Source organism: Ovis aries, chromosome 1 (assembly GCF_016772045.2).
Source record: "Ovis aries strain OAR_USU_Benz2616 breed Rambouillet chromosome 1, ARS-UI_Ramb_v3.0, whole genome shotgun sequence".
Taxonomy (NCBI): Eukaryota; Metazoa; Chordata; class Mammalia; order Artiodactyla; family Bovidae; genus Ovis; species Ovis aries.
Genome location: NC_056054.1, coordinates 16,188,141 through 16,208,592, shown reverse-complemented (window position 1 = coordinate 16,208,592; position 20,452 = coordinate 16,188,141). Strand labels below are relative to the sequence as shown.

The window sequence follows — 20,452 nt, the reverse complement described above, 5'->3', positions numbered from 1 at the left end:
GACTCATAGAAGCTTGGAACCACTTCCTGGCTCTGGGGTCTAAGAAACTCCTGCTCTCTGCTTGCTCTCCCCAACCCCCACCCGTGGAAGCCTTTGATACTGCTTTTCCCAGGGTTCCTTGAGTCAGACAAGAGGCAGGGTCTGTGCATGGTACAGTCAGTAATTAAAAGGCCACAGCAAACTCTCACAGTCCAGCTGTATGCAGGTCAGACAGTGTTTGGTATGTCCCAGAAGTGGCCAGTCATTCTTCTCAGGAGCAAAGTAAAAGAGAAAAGAAAACTTTATAGGGCTTTTGATGAATCCCTACTCCTTGTTGTTTCATTGCTAACTCGTGACTGACTCTTTTGTGATCCCATGGGCTGTAGCCCACCAGGCTCCTCTGTCCATGGGATTCTCCAGGCAAGAATACTGGAGTGGGTTGCCATTTCCTTCTCTGGGGATCTTCCTGACCCGAGGACTGAACATGCATCTCCTGCATTGGCGAGCATATCCTTTACCACTAAGCCATCAGGGAAGCCCCTGCTCCTTATTGCCATCCCACAATGGATCCTCAATATCAGCTCACTTTTCTGCAAAAGATTACTTAAACAAGGACTTTGCTCTTTGAAAATATAGCCCAGATCCCAAAAGTAAGCCCAGAATGTGTCAAGATAGATATATATAAACCAGCTCTTTTGCTAGTAGTGGAATCTATCAGTATCTGTTTTATTCATCACTCTGATACATGCGCAGCCTGTGGGAGTTGGGGGTATGGGAAGATGGTGAAACAGGACCCCAGCTGCGTGGATGGAAGGAGAACCAGACCACCAACCCCCACAGGCACCCTGTGCTGGTCTTTGAGAATTATAAATATGACACAGAATGACCCTTCAAGGGACTTGCAATCCAGCAAGAGACACAGATGGAAAACAATTAAGCTTAAGTGTATTTATTTATTCAAATCCTCTCCTTGCTCCAACAAGAAGTCTAGGTTGAAATAGGACATATGGTATGATAATATGCTGCAGTTGAGGTGGGGATGGGCACTCACAAAGGAGGGGATGCTGTCTTCTCCCTGGGGAGTCAGGGGATCTTAGAGGTGGTGGTGATGGTCTGCTTGGTGACACAGCAGATGGCCCATGTGGCTGGAGCTTGGGGACAGACTGTCCTCCATCCAACATCCAAGGCCTGTGCTGTGAGCTGGTCCTGCCCCTTGGGGAACTTCTAGTCCAGTGAAGCAGAGAGGCTTGTGATGTATTTACAGTCTGTTCCTCCTTGTTCTCGGAGGCCTGTTCTCAGCATATGGAAAGCCCCCAGGCTAAAGAAGCTGTGGCATTTTCTGTTGGTGACCAAGATAGACTCTCCTCGAGGCTTGGTCTTCCTGAACCCCGAGCTTCAGGCTGCACTGATCACAGTTCCAGTAGTTGTTCTGGTTGCAGGAAAAACGCTGTGAGTTCAGACAGCATGGTTTGCAAGCTTGGGACATTTCATTTCCTCCTGTGTGAAGAGGTCCAGGAAAGAGCCAATTTCCAGGCAGTGGATGGGACCATAGAGGCTCGGAGACCCCCCGTCTCACTCTTAGAAAGTGGCAGAGCCAAGACTCTAGTCCTGGGGGAGGGGACAGAGGCCCTGCCCACGCAAGCCTGTAGCCAGGAGTGCAAACACCAGCAAAGGACACCTAACATCAAGAGAAGGTGCTGTAACTCATGGGGAAATACTTGGGCCCGGGAATCAGATTGCACCAGACTCAAATTCTATCTCCACCACCCATGAGGTAGGTGCCCACTCCTCCCTGAGCTTTGGGTGTCTCTCCAGTTAAGTGAGAATAATTGATCTACTTCTCAGGCTTGCCATGAGGATTAAATGAGACGATGTGTGGCAATCTACCTAGCAAAGGCAGCAATGACTTACCATGAATGGCTTAGTTTATGGGAGGCTTCATATGTAAGATTTCAGTTCATCCTCCAAGCAACTGACAAAGTAGATGGGATCACTTTTTCTTAACAGATTTACAAAGAAACTGAGTTAACCAAAGCACCCAGAGACAGCAACCGATGCACCCAGGATACTGGCTCCAGAGCTCCAGTTACGAAACATGAGGCTGTAATTCCTGCTGGTTTCATTTCATTCATGAGCCTTTGACCCACACAGCCTCGGCCACTCGCCAAGTCTGTGGAAGTGACCCCCTGACCTAGCAGAGGGAAGCACCACGGGAGTCCCTGGAGACCCCAGAGAGGTCAAGTGAGTCTCACCCTGGAGGAAATGGTCAGCAGCTGTGGCCTTGGGAAGGAAGGGCTAAAAGGCCACGGACACCAGGCAGAGCCGCAAGGCCAAGGTGGTTGGTGGCTTTGGACGAACAGAGTGGTGACCTGGAATCCAGCGGGCTGGGCTTCCCTTCCCCACTTCCTTCCTGTGCCGACTGTCTTGCTGAGTCACCTCCAGGAAGTCGGGTGGTGAGGTGGGGATTGAGGAGCCCTGGGTCCTCCTGCACCCTCACAGTCGCCTCACCGCGTGACCCTTAGGCAACCACTTCCCCTTGCCTGGGCTCAGTTTCCACATCTGTCACACAGGAGGCCTCACTGCATCTCCCGAGTCAGGAAAAGGGCTTTTTCCGAGGGCATTGCCTCCTGGAAGACGTTTTAGGACCAAGGGTCACTCAGCTGGTGATCAGTTAAGGACTGGGTAGGGACTGGATAATCACTATGTGATTTGAAAATATATGTGTGTATATAACTGGATCACTTCGCTGCATGCCTGAAACTAACACAACATTGTAAATCAACTATACTTCAGTTTTTAAAAAAGAAGAACTTCCCTGGTGGTCCAGTGGTTAAGACTTCACCTTTCAAGCCAGGGGAGCAAGTTCAAGCCTTGGTGGAGGAGGTAAGATCCCACATGCCTCATGGCCAAAAAAAGCCAAAACATGAAACGGAAGTGATATTGTAACAAATTCAGTATAGACTTTTTAACAATAACCCGCGTTAAAGGTAAGTAAATAAAATAGAAAAAGGAGCCATGGGGCCTCATGGAAATAGCCCTTGGTTCCCATACAGCTCGCTGGGTTCTGCCATGGGGCCCACGTGTCACCCTCAGATGCTGGGGCCAAGAGGGCAGTACTGGGCAGACCCTCCAAACGCTGGCATGGTGATAGCCACACGGGCTACCAGCCACAAAGCTGCCGAAGCCTCTTCTTCCTTAGCTCCATCCCTTGCCAGCCTTCTGTGGTTAATGCTTCTGAGTTTTTCTGAGTCCTGGAGCCTGGTGAAGGTCCAAGTAGTTCCTCCAGGATTCTTGTGTAGGTACAGTCTTGTAGGGAAATGCGCGGCCAGAGTGGGTCTTCTCTCAGCTCCAAACAGAATCCCCTTGGAGCCCTGGGCCATGCAATAACCCTTTCATTCACTCAGATGCAAGAGAAGCTGCTTTGGCTAAAGTTCCAAACCTGTTGATGAGGCTTATCCCTAGCCTTCCCTGGTGGCTCAGACGGTAAAGAATCTACCTGCAATGCAGGAGACCTGGGTTCAACCCCTGGGTTGGGAAGATCCCCTGGAGAAGAGAATGGCTAACCACTCCAGTATTCTTGCCTGGAGAATCCCAGGGACGGGGGAGCCTGGCAGGCTTATTCCTAAGAACACCGTGTTCTGAAATCAACTCATTTCTGCTAGTAGCAATTCTTAGCATAGCACAGCTCCTCCAGCATCTAAGATGCAAAGCTCTCTGTGGCCAAGAAGAGGGCCTGTAAGTTGAGAAGAGCTTATTCCAGGGCGGGAAATTAAAAGACGCTTACTCCTTGGAAGGAAAGTTATGACCAACCTAGATAGCATATTGAAAAGCAGAGACATTACTTTGCCAACAAAGGTCCGTCTAGTCAAGGCTATGGTTTTTCCAGTAGTCATGTACGGATGCGAGAGTTGGACTGTGAAGAAAGCTGAGCCCCAAAGAATTGATGCTTTTGAACTGTGGTGTTGGAGAAGACTCTTGAGAGTCGCTTGGACTGCAAGGAGATCCAACCAGTCCATTCTGAAGGAGATCAGCCCTGGGATTTCTTTGGAAGGAATGATGCTAAAGCTGAAGCTCCAGTACTTTGGCCACTTCATGCGAAGAGTTGACTCATTGAAAAAGACTCTGATGCTGGGAGGAATTGGGGGCAGGAGGAGAAGGGGACGACAGAGGATGAGATGGCTGGATGGCATCACTGACTCGATGGACGTGAGTCTGAGTGAACTCCGGGAGATGGTGATGGACAGGGAGGCCTGGCATGCTGCGATTCATGGGGTCACAAAGAGTCAGACACAACTGAGCGACTGAACTGAACTGAACTGAACTGAGGGACTGCCTGGGTAAATGGCCGAGTAAGGTTATAGCATCCTACCTCACTGGAGATGGTGGAAGGACAAAGGAAGGGGCATTGTGGGGTATATGAACTCCAGAGATAAGGTTTTTTACCTGCAAACTGGAGTCCAGTTAGATGAGCATGGCTTTCGAGCCCCTTCTTGATGTGGCCTTGACCCCTGTGCCAGCCTCCGAGTGCAGGCTCCCTCTGTACTGAGGGCTTCAGCCTCACCACTGGGCTTGTGCAGTTCCCCATCCTGCTGTATCATTTCACGTTTCTGTATCTTTGCGCATTTCTCTTTCACTGGACCACCACTTCCTCTCCTCTCTCTCATCTCCAACTGAGTCCTCCTCATAAATTCTCATTTAAAACTCAAGTTGGATGTCACTTCTTCCAAGATGTCTCTCCTTCCAAGATGTCTCTCCTGACCTCTCGCATCCCCCTGGGTGGTCCCTCTGTATGAGTTTCTGTTGCTTCCTTTTCACCCTGCTTTGTAGCTCTTTAGGTATATGTCTGCATGGCAACTTGAACACCAGACTGGGTCTTGGTGGCTTTGTGTCCCAGGTTGAGCCCAGGATGGTGGATTTGCTACTGAGGAAATGAATCCCCCAGAGCCTGTCATCAAGGTTCAGGGGCAGCATGGTAGTACGGAGAGGCCTGGGGGGAGCTGGGACGAGTCCCTGGCTCTGCCACGAACAGGTGGCACCCTTAGCCACCACCTGTCCCCAGCTGGGCTTCAGTTTCTGCCCTGAAAAGTGGATTGATTTCCCAGTCTCTCTAGAGCTGATGTTATATGGCGCTTCTGGGAAGTCTGTAAAGCTGCTTTTACACTGCTCCCCGGGTCGCCTATTACAGGGTATCCTTCTCATCATTCACTGAGCCCCTCGTCCACTTTCCCAGTGCCCACTCAGGACCAGACAGATTCAGGTGCTGGGGGCACAGGGAGGAATCTGACTTGGTCCCTTCCCTGGAGAGGTCATAGCCTCCTTAGGCAGACAGATGCAGCCATGGGGAGCACACAGGGCTGTGGGAGCCAGGAGGAGACCAGCCATGAGCCAGTGGTCAGAGAGGACTTCCTGGTGCGAGTGGGCCTGAATGACCCAGCGCATCGTATTTCACCATGAGCCAAAGCATGTAAGCTAGTGGGCATGGCCGATTGCGTGGACAGAAGATGTGGCCTCAGCTGCTCCAGGGTGCCTGGGTGTGTCTGTGTGTGAGAGAGAAAGAGAGACCACAGTCGGGGTTGAGATGTAGGAAGGCCTGGGCTGGCACAAGTTTACCCAACGCCCTTGGGAAAGAGCTTTCCAATTAAAGACCTGGTGGGTGGGGGCTGGGCTCCCCGGATTATGCAATAGCTCGGGAAATAGCGTCTGGGAGAGCCTGAGAGGGAAAACTGATGTGTCTGAGCAGGGCTCCACCGTTCCCAGAGGTGAGCTGGGAGCAGATTCGTAAATGAGCCAGATTTGCAGATAGTCAGAATATGCAAGCTGGGGCAGCCAGACCTTGTCAAGAAGAGCGTACACATCAGCCACAGGTTGTGACAATGGGATTCGCGTGGACTGAGACACAGGATCTCTCTCCTGGCTCGTCCTTTCTCAGATGCCCCAGCCAGCTGGAGCCTCTGCCCATCCCATTAGGGTGGTCTCTGGGAACAGTGGGTGGGGAGAGGCCAACTCAGCACCAGGCTGGCCCAGAAGATGTGTGCTGAGCGAGCTGTGTCCGTGGCAGAAGGCAGTGTGAGGACTCCTGTCTCCTGTGGCTCCTAACCTGAGCCCAGGGTCAGGTGGGCAGGCGGCCTGAAGCAGGTACGTGCCGGCTGAGCATTTCTGCTTTGCTTGCTGGGGGAGGGCATGTCACGATTTAGCATCATCACTTTGAATCACCACCCAGTTCCCAAGAAACAGCTCCCAAAGGCCATTGATAAAACACACAGGTCAATGCTCAGCTACTGGGGGATGGGCAGGACTTCAGAGTTTTAAATATGGACTCTGAGCTTTGTTTTCCTCACCTGTAAAGTGGGAATAATATTAGTACTGCTTCCTGGGGTGATTATTGTGACGATTCAATACAGGTGAAATTTTCGCGTGGAGCTTGGCACATAGTAAGCACTCCATAATTGGTGCAGTGATTATTTCCATAAAAGGCAAGCCCATGAAGGGTTTGTCCTTTTTGACTTATACTCTGCATACTGACATACTGTTTTAAAAGACTGGGGTGGGGGTAAGTAACCAATGTAAGAATGAGGTGGCACAAAGCTATTTCTGGGCAGAAAGGCAAGTTGTACCTCCTGGACCAGCAGAAAAGACATCCCTTCTCTCCAGGCTGGGACTCAGACAGCCTGGCAGTCAGTTCAAAGAGAAATAAGATGGAACATGGCCTTGATCTATAGGCTGAGCCAGACCAGGTGACTAGGCTGAGACCCTGTACATATTGCATGCCTGGGTGTAGCTCAGTGCCCCGCTGTTCCCGCCGTGTTGGCACTCTGAGTGACACCCTGCTGCAGTTAGAGTTTGGAAGATGGGAATTAGAGCACGGGGCCAAGGCCAAGGCCAGAGTGACCCCTTTGTCACTGTGGACCTGTTCAATACTGAAGAGACCCAGTGGGTAGGGGGGTCTCCCCCTCCCCAGGCCAGAGAGGCATGGCCTGGTCTCTGGCCTGCTCTCCAAGGTGGCCTGCAGAGAAATGCTGGTGTCAGAGCCGTGGCTGTCCAGGCCTGTGTGTGTGCTTCAAGTGTGACAGTCGATGCCTGTTAGAAGGGGACTCAGCAGTCCTGCCCCTCTCCCTTCACGGCAGCGTCCAGACCTCACCGCCATGAGTATGAGGCCCAGGTGCCAGCCTCTCCGTGAAGTGAGCTGGACTCAAGTCATGATGAGGGCAGCAGGACCAGCCTCAGGTCAGACCCCCAGGGAGATGCTCTGCCTCTGCCCCCCAAGGCACTAAAATAAGACTGTGACAGGTGAGCCGAGGCAAGCCCAGGGCACCCACAGGTCATGTGGCTTATGGTGAGAAAATTAATTCTAGCCCTGGGTGGAACTGGGTTTCCCACATCCTCCCAGAGTAGGGCAGGATGAGCTCGGCGAGGGGCGGGGTTGGACCTTCAGGTGCTGAGCCCAGAGCCTGGGGCTGAGTGGCACTAGCGGGGAAGGAGGAGCACCCTGGTCTGCAGAGTGCCAGCAGAACATCAGTGCCATTGTGCCATGTGGGCTGGTCAGCTCCCTGCCGCTCCAGGGGTGCAGACTGTCCCCCGCCCCCACCAGCCCCCTTCCTAAATGCCTGCAACTGGTCTCCGGACCACTAGGAGAAGGTGGGGAGAGACCAGCAACTTTCACTGCAAGTACAGGCCCAAGAGTCCCAAGGCACCCAGCTGGGGAGACAGACTCTGTCTTTTCTCTGTTTGACAGCAGCTATGGTGCCACGGCAGGAGTCCTGGTCTAGGGATTCTGATACATGAGTCCAAATCCAGGTTCTGCCTCATCCTACTCTGGGACCCTGGGTGTAAACTTTGGTTTCCGGAAGCTTCAGCTTCTCACCCACAAAATGAGGTGGAGTTCTAAAAGGTCCATATGACAGTAACTCTTGGACCGTCCAGAAATGGATGCATGTCAAAGGAATTGGGGAGCGGCTTTGGAGAGGTGAAAAAATTAGTGGGAGAAAAAACAATATCCACCCAGCCTCAAGGATGCCTCCCCTACAAGGATCTCTAATGTTCCAAATGCCTAGTCGTGACATGAGGTCCCCTAACCAGGATCCTCACGGTCCATCCCTGGTGAAGCATCTTCTCCCTGGGTCCCGTACTACAAACACCTTACTTCGTGCCCGGAAATGTCCTTTCCCCCCACTTTTATTGTTTCTCTTTTTTGATTGCCAGACCCTGATCCCACGAATTCCTCTCTGCCCAGAAATCCAGCCCCAGCAGGAGCAGGGGGCAGGCCCTAGGGTGAGCAGGCACAGAAGCGGGCCTGATGCCTCCACTTTTACCTACCTCCTCTTTGCAATTAGAGATGACCTCTTGGCTGGAGGACTTCGTGATCTGAGCGGGCACAAACACCGGGCATGCAGGGTCTCCGCAGCCCTAGGAACCTGGCCTCGGAGGGGTAGGATAGTTGTCACAGTCACTGTATCCAAGAGACATGGTATGTTCTGGCCCCTTGGGGATGGGTTTTCTCCCAAGAGGGCTCGGACGGGTGGGGGATGGGTGGGAGACAGTGGCCTTGCTCAGACTGCACGGTGCCTGCTCTGTGGTTGTGGCTCCAGGGAAGAGGTGAGTGGGAGGAGAGGAGCAGGAGCAGGAGGCCACCCTGGGAAGAGGAAACGGACGAGGCCACATCTCTAGGCCCGCAGGAATTCCAAGCCCCTGGCCCAGAGCAGCTCAGCTAATTACAGTTTCCCCCTAGTTGGTGGGAACGAGGCTCCTAGGAGAGCACCAGCCTTGGCCAGCACTGGCGAAGGAGGGCAAGGTGGAACCGGAAGGTGGGGAGGGTCTGGTGGCTGGTGCCTAGGGCATCTTTGTAATCTGACCCCCAGGAAGGACCAGCAAGTACAAGCCTCTGTGAGGAGGAGTATCCAGGTCCCAGCGGCCCAGGAGTGCAGCAGACACAGCTGCTTGCCAGGAACCAGCCGTGGGGATCTCGGGGAGTAAACAACCGAAGAGAATTGCCTTGCAAACCACATTCAATGGAAATCTCCCCCACAGTCACATCGCAAAATGCAACCAAAATATTTATTCGGAGCAGCAGTTTTCAGAATTGTTCTTTGGAAGGAGACACAGATTGTCCAGCTTCCCAGACAGCCCAGCCCAAAGGGGCATACCCTACCCTCACTCCAATAAAGCCGACAACCCATTAGATGGGGAATCAGGGTCAATTCAGCCTTTGCAGAGCCCTGGACCATCGTTTCCCACCATCCAGAGTAACTGGAAGCAGCTTAGACCCATGTGGAAGCCATAACCAGGCTCCTTGCCTTGGCGACCTGTCACCACTCAGCTGGAGCTGCCACCGCTATGGACACGTCTGAGTGCCCAGCATGTGAGGAAGGAGACCCATCAGCCAACCTTGTGTCTCCAACAGTTGGCAGCCAGTGGCCAACGTCAGACGTTCACCAGATATTGACCTCTAGCTGGGAGGGTCTCACACATGCCTCTCCTCTTTTACCCGTGACCAACACTACTTCTTATAAGTGAGACATATAGAACTATCCTTCTAGAAATGACTTCTGGGTGTGCCAGGTTCCGCTGATGTGTGTGAAGACTCTCCCAGTCAGAAATGCTGTCTGTCTGTCTTGTGTCTCACCATTCCTCATGGCAGCTTTCCACACAGGCATCGCTACCCATAGGGGAGGAAAGGTAAACTCCGAGAGCTCAAGAAACCAGCTCAGGATCACAGTGCACGCCAAAGCCGAGGTTAGAGCTGAGGTCTGTAACACCCTGTTCCAGGGTCCCTAATGCCCACCGCACCATGGTGCCTCTCTGTTACTGTGTAGGCTTGTTATGAAGATTGGACAGGACTGCACACATAAGCCATGTTAGAGTGGTACAGAGTTCTTAATGCACGCTCGTCTTCACTACTGCTGTTCTTATCGGAGACTGTTCGTTTGGTACTATGGGATGACTTTGGACCTGGGTGTATTAGGCAGCGTTCTTTCAAAAGCAATAGATACAGAATTCCATCTGCCTTAAAAGATAGAGAGTTGGGAGAGAGGAGGAAAGAGATTGGGTATTGCCTGACCGTCTCATTTTACTGGTTGGATAAGTGGGTGACATCAGGCATGGCTAGATCCAGGAAGTGATACAATGTCATCAGGTCATCAGACTCCTATTTTCCCTATGTTTCCCGTATTTACTCCTCCTCGTGCTGACTTCAATCATATCTGTTGCCTCTGGGCTTCTTGTTCCACATAGCATGACACAGTGGGAGGCTTCTGGCCTTCACTATCCCAGCCGGTGACTCCAGATAGAAAGATAACCTTTGCTCCAAGCGGTTACACGGGGAGGAATCCCAGGGAGGTGCTCTGACTGGCCCTGCTTTGGTCATCTGACTACTCTTGGTCCAGCAGACAACAGTGTTTGGCCAAGTAGGTAGGCTGCTGCCTGCCATGGACAGGGTGGTGGGGTCCTGTGATGTGGACCCCTGCCAGAATCACGAGTGAAGTTGAGGAGGACAGTTCCCTGAGGAGCTCTTACCAGGAGAAAGGGAGGAAAGGATACCAGACAGACACCCAGCAGTGGTGCCTCTTACCCTGGGATTAGAAGAAAGAGCTGAGTTAATAATGTGATACAAAAACGGGAGTCATTCCGCATTGGCACATCCTTTGAATCTTGCCGATTAGGAAACAGGCTCAGAAACATTCTGTAACCTTGTCACTCTCTCACGGTGAATTTCTGAAACAGCCAAGGCTGGAGTCTGGGTCCCCTGTTCTTCCACCTCACCTGGCACGGGGAGGAGACTGAGGTCACTGTGACCCGCTCACCATCCCCTGCTGCCCTCAGGCCATGCTGGGAAAACCTGTGGGCCAGCAGCTACTGTGGCATGTTCTGGGGATTTAGTGGTGAGCAGAGTACACCCATCACCCAAATCATGGCACTTATATTTCGGAGAGGGAACTGTCATCAGACAAAAACTTACAGGAATAAAAAGAAGTTACAAATGTTGATACTTGCTGGGCTCTGACGAGGAAGCATGTGATGCTGAGCAAGCGTATGCAGGGTATGAGAGTACACAGGTGTACTGGACGGACAAGTGGGTGAACATCAGGCATGGCTAGATCCAGGAAGTGACAGCATGTAGAGAGGGTGTATACTTGAACATAGGGTCAGGGAGAGCTTCCCTGGGGAGCTGATGTGCAAGGTGAGATTGGAAGTTTGGAGAGGAGTTAACTGGTGAAGAAGGGATGTTCAGGAAGGACATCCCAGGCAATGGACATGACATGTGCAAAGGCCTTGAGGCAGAGGAGACTGAAAGAATACCCCTATGCCTTGCGCAAAGTAAGGGGGAGATGAGGCAACAAGGGCAGGCAGGGTCCCTGAAGGAAGACACGTGGTCTTGGTCTCAAGAGCAAAAGGAAGCCACTGAGAAGATTTAAGCAGGTCAGGTCTGGGGCCCATGAGGGATGTGGATTAAAACCTGGAAGAGAGAACATTCGGCGTTTTGGTGGGAGAACAGGGATGCCCATGGGAAGATGGATCTCAGAGGGGCCTTCTAGGCAACTCATGCCCAGAATTGCAAGAACCCTGTGTGCTTAAAAATCAGGTGCAGAGGATGGAACCTCTGGTGGGGAGAAGAGGAATCTTTGTTCTTTTCTAATAAGAGTAGATTAAAGATGAGCTGTTTTCTTTACTGGCTCCCTTCTGCATTTTCATCTGTCAGTGGCTGTACACTGGGAATCTCCAGGAGGTCTGTGTAATAATCAATTTTATCATGTTTCCCCAACATATTTGACCATGAGAAGGGCTGAGGGCAAAGACAGTCCCTAGAGGTACTTGGAAAGTGACTGATCTGATCCCAAGAGGACACAGCCCTTGTGGCCTGTGGCCAGGTCAGCCTGGGATGAGACAAGTTATAAAGATACCTGGTATCAGGCCATTATAAGAAACCCATCAATAAACAGACCTTTCTGCAGACTTTCCAGAGAGTGCTGAGTATAGGAGAGTGAGGAAGCTCCAGAATGGAGAGTCATACCCCCTCTGCCTCATCCATGAGCCCTTTCTCCTTTTCTCCCTGGTTCCTGCCCTGAGAATTTATTCCACATCCTTAGAATATCCTAAGCCTAAAATCAGCACCCCTAGAGCTCTGGACAGGATGTAAGTATGTGTCCCATTGAAGAGGCTAAAGTGTCAGCTAAATAAATACATCAGCGTGAAGGCCTTCACCTACATCCACATAACAATGGTGTGAGTGAGGGATGGAGAAAAGAGAAGGGGTGAGGATGCCCCTTTCCTCTCTGCCCACTGATATGTTTAATGCTCATTTAACAAGCATTTGAAGTGAGACTGGACACAAGGGACCTGGCCGTGCATGAGACAGACTCAGTGCCAGCCCTCTTGATGCTAGGCCAGGCTTGTGTCTGTGTAGCATTTAATTCTCCTGACAAGCCTGCTTCTGGTTAAGCCCTGGCTGGTTTGGGGGAGGTAAGAGTAAGAGTTTAGGACGAGGGCATTGGCCTACTGTCGGAGGGACCTGGTTCAGGAATGCAACAGTGTACTCTTGGGAGCCTTACCTCAACTCTGCACTTGGGTGTCCTTCTCTGGGGAAGAAAATCAACTCTGCCTTCTAGACAGGGTGAGGCTCCAGGGAGGTGCCACGCTCCTGGCATCCACCACAGTGTGCAGTGGCTTTCCTTTTCATCCTCTCTCTTCTCCCCTAGAACCAGACCTGGCAATTTCTGATGGTCTAATTTTCCCCCTTGAGCATCACAGACCCTCTCCCCCCAGCTCAACACCACGTGCAATTTACAGTCACAACCAAACCTGATATATTTGTATCTGGGGAGTCCCCCAAAACACCCTTCAACTTTAAGCAGCTGACACAATCAGGATTTGCTTTGTGTTTTTTTAACTTTCAGAGTTAAACTGGACCCAGGCGCCCGTTTTTGGTTTGCTTCAAGCAGCGAGGTACAGTGGGACCAGCCCTGGGCGTGTGACAAGGAAATCCAGGCTGCGGTCTGGTTTCCTGCCTGCCAGCTGTGTGGGGCACCCAGCCCTTCTGAGCCTCAGTTTCCCCTCCTGTGAAGTGGGGGTGGGAGAATTGAGTGAGGTACAGAAGCATTTATGAACGGAAACCTCACCTCAGAGTGCCTGTCTCCCCGGCACTTCACAGCGTCTTCTCAGAAAGCACTTACAGTTTTCCCTCTTGGGAAACTGGCAACCCCTCTGCCTCCTGCCACCTGTGACCACCCATCTGGTCTCTGGGAGACCCCAGCCACTCCCGGCTCAGCTGTTTGGCACTAACTGTCCTGTGGTTAGAGCAACAGGCCGGCCGTTCTGGGAAGCCTCTTTCTCAGGCTGGGATCCTAGGGCAGGACTGAACCCTGTTTGGTGGTGGGAAAGACAGAAGCTGGGGAGGGCCAGCTGCGGAGCTGTTAGGTGAGCACTGTTTCATGGTTTTCAAACATCTCCAGGTTCACAAAGCTAAACATGTGGTCTGGCCTTACATAGTGTGTGTGTGTGTGTGTGTGTGTGCGTGTGTGTGTGTGTGTGTGTGTGTGTGTTCCTAGTACATTTCCTTCTAATTTTTTAAAACCATACGTAACGTCAGGGACATTTAATCCATATGGTTCTGATTCCTTAACACTTAAATCATCCAAATGTTGTTTTGTAGATTCTATTTGCAAATGTCTTTACATAAGCTCTTAACTCCTTCTTTCTCAAGGGCATCAAGGTAGGATCTCTGAGAGAGGCTTCCTTTAATGCCAGCTTTCCATTCTCCACCCAAGTTGGCCAGAGGTCTTGTGACCGCCTATGCTCTGGGCACCGACTGCCCAGGTCCTGCCCTCAGGGCTGGGAGGATGCTGGTGGGAAAGGAAAAAGGACAGACTGGAATCCGTCCTCACCTCCACCACTTCCTGGCTATGTGATCAGCTGCTAGTTCACCTCGTCAAAGCTTTTTTTCCTCACCTGCAAAAAGGGATATGTAATAAACATCTGAAAAGGTTGTTAGAGAACTTAGACAAGGAAGCATACAGTGCCCGTAGCCTGGAGAGCATGGTTTGCCGTCCCGTGTTCCACACTGCATTACTGAGGTTAGAGCAGGCCATGTCAGACCGCAGGGTCCTTCCGTAGGGATCTCAGATGGCAGCACTGGGTGGCAAAGCTGAGTCCAGAGAAACCAAGGGGGAACCTGCCCACGGGACTCAGGGGTTGAGGCAAGGATGGAACAGTGACTATAGTGACCGAGAGTGGAGGCGGTAAATGATGCCTGGAGATGCACAGCCCAGCGCTCAGGTGGGAGTCCGGGAGGGGAGTAGGCACGCCCTGCAGTCCCTGCTTTGGTGTGTGAGGGGGAGGTCATAGAGGAAGACCCTACAGGCCATAACAAAAGGGGAAAAGGAAGGTGGCCCTCCCAGATTCGAAGGCCCTGGGTTTTGCCCCTGAAGGATACCACACTCATCTGTTGGAGCCCAGGCTCCAGAGGCCCCTTCCAAGTCTCTTCCACATGCTCCACACACAGGCACCAGCCCAATTCCTCAGCCTGGAGTTCAGTCCAGGGTCCCCAACACGCCCGGAATCCCCACTTTCCCCTCCCTCTCTCCCTTGGGTCATTCCCAAACATTCAATGCTCTTTTGAGCTTTTGTTTCTTCACCAGTTTCCCCTGTCATGGTGGCTTTTCCCCCTGATAAATACCTATCCATTCTTCAAAGTCCAACTTAAAAATCACCTCCTCTGAGAAGCCTTTCTGGGAAGATTTGCAAAACAATAGCGCCTTCCTTAGTGCTTTTCCTGGTCTTGGTCTTTCTAGTCTGTATGTACTTGGGCTGAACCCTTGAGGGCCTAAGCTGGGAGCAGTGGGTGGAGGATGGCCAGGAAGCCTCAGGAGGTCAGCAGACCCACACTTGATGCACCTGCTGGGAGGCAGCCTGGAAATCCAAGATGGCATCACAGGACCCCACGGCTGTCGGTGTGTGACGTGAGACCAGCAGGAGGACACAGACGCCCTGGTGCAGCGTAGCTCCTGGGGCCTCCCCATGGCAAGGGCCCATTGGCCAGCTCTGATCTGGACGCCACCCATGTCTGTACCTATAGAACAGAATTTGTTTCTCTGGCAATTCCAGACGGAGTGAATCCCAGACAGAGCTGAGTCTCCGGGACAGAAGAGCAGATGCTCCATCTAAAATTAGGCTGCTGACTGCGACTCCCATCTAGGCTGCGTGCATGGGTCTGCTTCTTACATCTGTCATTGTGTAGTGGAGGCAAAGCGGAGCCCCTGCCTCCCCGTCGAGGCTGAGTGGCGACGTGACAGCCAGCCAGGGGCCAGCACCGTCCAGTCTGCCTGGAGTGCTTCCCGCCCCTTCTCTGGTTGACTCCTCCCACATCCCCTGAGAGGGCTGTGTCCCCTCGCAAACAGCCCTCAGGAGCTGGGTCTCTCTGACTTTGGTTCTGAATGCTTCCCCTAGGAGGTTAACCTGTCCAGTACCATCCCCACCAGGGAGAGTCCAAGCTGCTCTGGAACCCAAAACCAAATTCCAGCAGCAAGAAGACAGGCCTATAGGGATGATGCAGGTAAAGTCACCAGCTGTCTGGCTGAAGCGGAGGAAGGTGATAATCAAGGAAAACCTTTTTGGGCCTCTTCTTTGTTGTTCCCTCCTCCTTACAGACATCCTCAAACTCTTTCATTGCCATCCCAAGCTGGGTCCTGCTCTCTGGGAAGAGGGGTAACCATTGGAAACCTGCTGAGGGGGCCCAGCCCCCAGCCTTAGCCTTTATTTCTCCAAAAGCTAGAGTCTCACAGTGGCCTACAAGGCCTCATATATGCCTGACGCTCTCTCACCTCAGAGTCTGCTTTGGCTGTTCTCTTTGCCTGTAAAGATCTTCCCCCAATATCTACAGGACTCAGCCTTTACCTGCTTCAAGTCATTGCTCAAACACCACCATCTCAATGAGGCTTTCTCTAACTACTCTATTTAAATTTATGGCCCATCTTCCACCCCTGCATTCCTGATTCCCTAAGTCTGTTCTACCTTGTACTTTCCATAGTGTATGCTTCCTGCTAGCATGTTATATGACTCACTTATTTATTCAGTTTCTTTATTGTCTGGCTCTTCCTTCTAGAATGTAAGCTCTACAGAGCAGGGCTGTTTGTCTGTTTTGTTCACCGAGGTACTTATTCTTAAGTCCCCAGAATAGGGCCTAGCCTGTATTAGGTATTCACTGAGCATCTGTTAGAGGCTGCATGTGTTCAGATGAGGCAGTGGCACCTGGACCCAGGGCTGTATCCTTCCTTGGCCCTCTGCTGCTGGGGTACCTCTGGGCCCTCTTTGGGCCTCCATTTGCTCATCCAGCAACAGGGGTTGATGGTCCCTCTCCTGCCTCTTGTAGAGCCTTGGTCATGACATAAAGGACCAGGTGTGATTGTGCCCAAATCTATCAAAAGTTACCCAGCAGACCCTGATCCTTGGAAAGATGGAAGGCAGGAGGAGAAGGGGACAACAGAAGATGAGATGGTTGGATGGCATCACAACTCGATGGACATGAGTTTGAGCGAGCTCTGGGAGTTGGTGATGGACAGGGAAGCCTGACATGCAGCAGTCCATGGGGTCACAAAGAGTCAGACATGATTGAGTGACTGAACTGACCTGACCAAAATCAGTGTAAGGTGTCTGTTTTGTTCAGCTAGTACACGGAGAACCCACTGGGCTCTAGGCCCGTACTGAGGGCTGGGAGTCCCCAGAGGAGTGCCAGCTTGTGTCCCCAGCTGCAAAGAAGCTCTCCTAGGCCAATGAGGCCAACTCCAATGTGAGGAAGGTAGGAAATGCCCATTATTAGAGAGCTGTTGGACAAAGAGAAGCAAATGTGGGACCCTCCCGAGATTTGGGAAATTTATACCTTCACCTTCTGTAGTAGAGTTCTCTAGAGAATCAGAAAATAAGATATACACACACATATACACGTATATATATCAGAAATAGTGTGGCTCAAAGGGTAAAGAATCTGCCTGCAATGCAGGAGACCAGGTTCAATCCCTGGGTCAGGAAGATCTCCTGGAGAAGGAAATGGCAACCCACTCCAGTACTTTTGCCTGGAGAATTCCATGGACAGAGGAGCCTGGCATGCTACAGTCCATGGGGTCGCAGAGCCGAACACAAATGACTGAGGGAGCAACTTTCTTTTATATAAAGTACAGACACACAAGAGAGAGACTGAGACTTATTATAAGGATTGACTATGTGATTATAGACACTGAGGAGTCCCAAGATCTGCTGTTGGCAACTTGGAGACCCAGGAGAGCTGCTGGTATAAGTTTCAGTCTGAAAGCCTCTAGGCTGGAGACTCAAAAAGAGCTGATGTTTCAGTCTAAGTCCAAAGGCTGGAGGAAACCAGTGTCCCATTTCAATCAGTCAGGCAGCCAAGGAGTTCCCTCTTCCTCAGCCTTTTTGTTCTATTCAGATTTTCAATGGATTGAATGAGGCCCCCCACATTGGAGAGGACAACCTGCTCCACCCAGTCTGTTGAGTTGAATGTTAATCTCATCCAGAAAGAGCCTTATAGAAACACCCTGATGTTCGGCCAAATTCTGGGCACCCCAGAATTTGATGGCCCAGCCAATCTAACACATAAAATTAACCATCCCATCATCCTCCCCACTTCCAGATTGCTGTTGACCATTCATCCCAAGCTCAGAACCAGCCACCAAATCCACGTGCCCACCTTTCCTTCCCCAGGTCCCCAGCTCTTCCGGTCTGCCGCCCTTGAAGACACTGCCTCTGCTCCCACACTCCCCTGACTCAGCTCCTTCTATGTGGCACCCACCAGGTGCCCCAGGATACTTGCTGGGATTCTCATCCAGTCAGATTCAGGGTAGGGTTGAGAGTGGACTGCACAAAGTCAACAGGAAGTCCTGGGGGGGACATTCCTCAGAGGGCTCGTTTTCAGGCTGGAAGGAGCATGGCTGATTGCTTTAAAAGTCTGGAGCTCCCAAGGGATCAGCAGGGCTCCATCCACACACCCAGGCAGAACAGAAGATGCTGCCGTGTTCCCCAGTTCTGGGAGGTATGGAAGGAAGCCATCCAGGTGCTGTATGTCAAGCACTGCCAGGCATAGACCCCTGGAGCTCTTCCAACCTAGTTGGGGCATGAGACACAAATGCTTTGTTATTATATGATAGATGCTGCGTGCAAAGCAAGTTACAGGAACATTGAGGGAGGTGGTCTTTTAATTCTACTGAAGGTAGGAGCTGGTCAGAAAAAAAAAAATTAAAAAATAGAACATTTGAAGGAAGCCTTATAGGAGGAGTTCGCTAAATAGTCAAGGAGAGTTAATAGGACAGCTGAAGGGGAAGGGTGGATGGCAGTCTAGGGGAGGAAAGAAGGGCATTCCAGATAGAGGGAACAGTATGAGCCAAGGCATGGGATGTGAACATTCCTGTTGCATTTATGGAACTAGTGAGTGACCTAGACCAGGACATGCTCTCCTTGCAGAAGGACTCCAAGACCAAAGGATGGAGGTTTGGGGTTCTCACCACCTGCCCTGAGAGATCAGAAAGAGCACAGCGGGAGGGAGCCTGAACAGGGGTAAAGTGAGACCATTTCTAGATTTCTTTATAGTTGTTAGTGGAGGCTTTCATCTAACAAAAATTAGCTTTCAGGACAGGCCCCACTCTTTCTTATACGCATCTCTCTTTCCCATCCCTTCTGCACCATCCATTGCTTTTATTCACTGTTATTGCAATTATTTTCTGCGTGTGCAAGTCCTCTCGGGAACCAGACTGGCAGAGGCATAGGCTCCATCAGACCTCACTGGTCCTGCCTGGGGGCTCATTCTTGGCCACCCCCTGCCCATCCCCAGGCCCTCAGACTCTGCTGGCCATATAGGGTGGATAAAATTCACACAAGGGGAGATGTTCTTATGGCAATCCCAGAACTTCCCTTTTCTTCTTGCTGCTCCTGAAACTTTTTCTTGTCAGATCTGTTACAGTTTATCTTGTCTTAATGTCTATGGGGCCTGATTAAATTCTCATTCCCTCCCTTCCCTCACTTTATGAGCTACTATCAATGACTGAGTCTCATGCATCAGGATACCCTCCAAAGAGCTTGAATGGAGGTGGTGGGAGGGGCTCCCTTTACTGAGCATCTACTACAGCCAGCTGCTTGATACTCAGAATGCACTGACTCCTTTAATTTCATCACCTCTCACTTGCTCTTCATTATCCTTCCCTGAGATGCATTATCCTCCCCGTTTTACAGCTGTGAAAACTGAGACTCAGGGGAGTTAAGCAGCTAGTAAGTGTCAGAGCCAGGACCTGCACATAGGCTGTCTTAATCCAAGCCTCAGAAGCTGATGCTCTCCTGATGTACCTCCCACTGGCAGATATGAAGCCATACTCAGAGTAAATAGTGCTTCTTATTGATGATCTTGCAAGTCGGCCCCTAGGCTTGGGGAAAACCTGTTCTCACAGCTGCCAGGGGGAGTGACTAATCTGATTTCCTGGAACCAAAGGCCCCACCCTCCCCACCTGGGATTCAATGGGCCCGGCGGGAGTCCCCAGAAATGCTGGTGGAAAGCCAGAATGAGGCAGACCAGGGGTTCAGATAGAGCCAAAGCCTCAGCCTGAAGTGTAGAAAAAGAGGACATTTTTGTCATCTGGGGGAGACTGGTCAGTGACCTGGAGGCCATGTGGCCTCTTGTAGTTGCCTACTGGACAGGATGGCCAGTGGCACAGAAGTCTATCCTGGGCGTGCTCTGCATACCTGTGACATTCCTAACACCGAATAAGACGTGGTTGTGCATGGAGTTGCAGAAACTAAAGGGGCAACAGATACATCATTGCAATGACTGCACATAATGGGGCACAAGCCAGAACATCTGTTCCAAATGCTGGAGATTCACGGAGAAGGAAGCAGCCAATGCCACCTGGAGGACCCAGGAGGCTTTCACAAGGGAAGTGGCCTCTGAGCTGACCTGGAAGGCTGGATGGGAGCCAGCCAGGCAATATGAATGAGGGGAACAGTACTGAGGACTGGATGCTCAAAATGCACTCGGCAGGTTCAGAAACAGTGAGCAGTTCTGTGTGACTGGAGCATGGGTTGTGCAGAGAGAGGGAGGCTTGGGCAGGTGAACTGAAGCTGTTAAAAGAGGCGCTAATAGACAGGGTAAGTTAGCTGAACAGGTACCCACTAGAGAGTTCTGCCTATGTGGAGAACGGATGCAGAGGGCAGGGGGAGGGCGGGAGATGGGCAGGGGGACCGGGCAGAAAGCTGTTGTAACTGGGAGGTGATGGTGGCCTGGACTGGGGCAGCAAGAATGGAGAAGGGATTCTGGTTCAGGCTTGGGATGATGGGTGTCCCCACTGGTGAAGATAAACAATATGGGAGGAGCAGGATTCTGGGTCACAATATAAAGCAACCGTTACTTCCATTTATTAAGCACCTGCTAGGTGCTGGGTACTCCATCAAGTGCTCCGTTGAGGTTTCTTGTCACATCTTCACGGCAGTTCTT

At 51.5% G+C, this 20,452-nt stretch overlaps 1 protein-coding gene across 4 annotated transcripts in view; it reads left to right on the top strand.

The window, feature by feature from the left end:
- The window catches only part of HIVEP3 (HIVEP zinc finger 3), a 544,861-nt gene that overhangs the window by 385,224 nt on the left and 139,185 nt on the right, over positions 1–20,452 (top strand). The gene's annotated exons all lie outside the window — the stretch shown is intronic.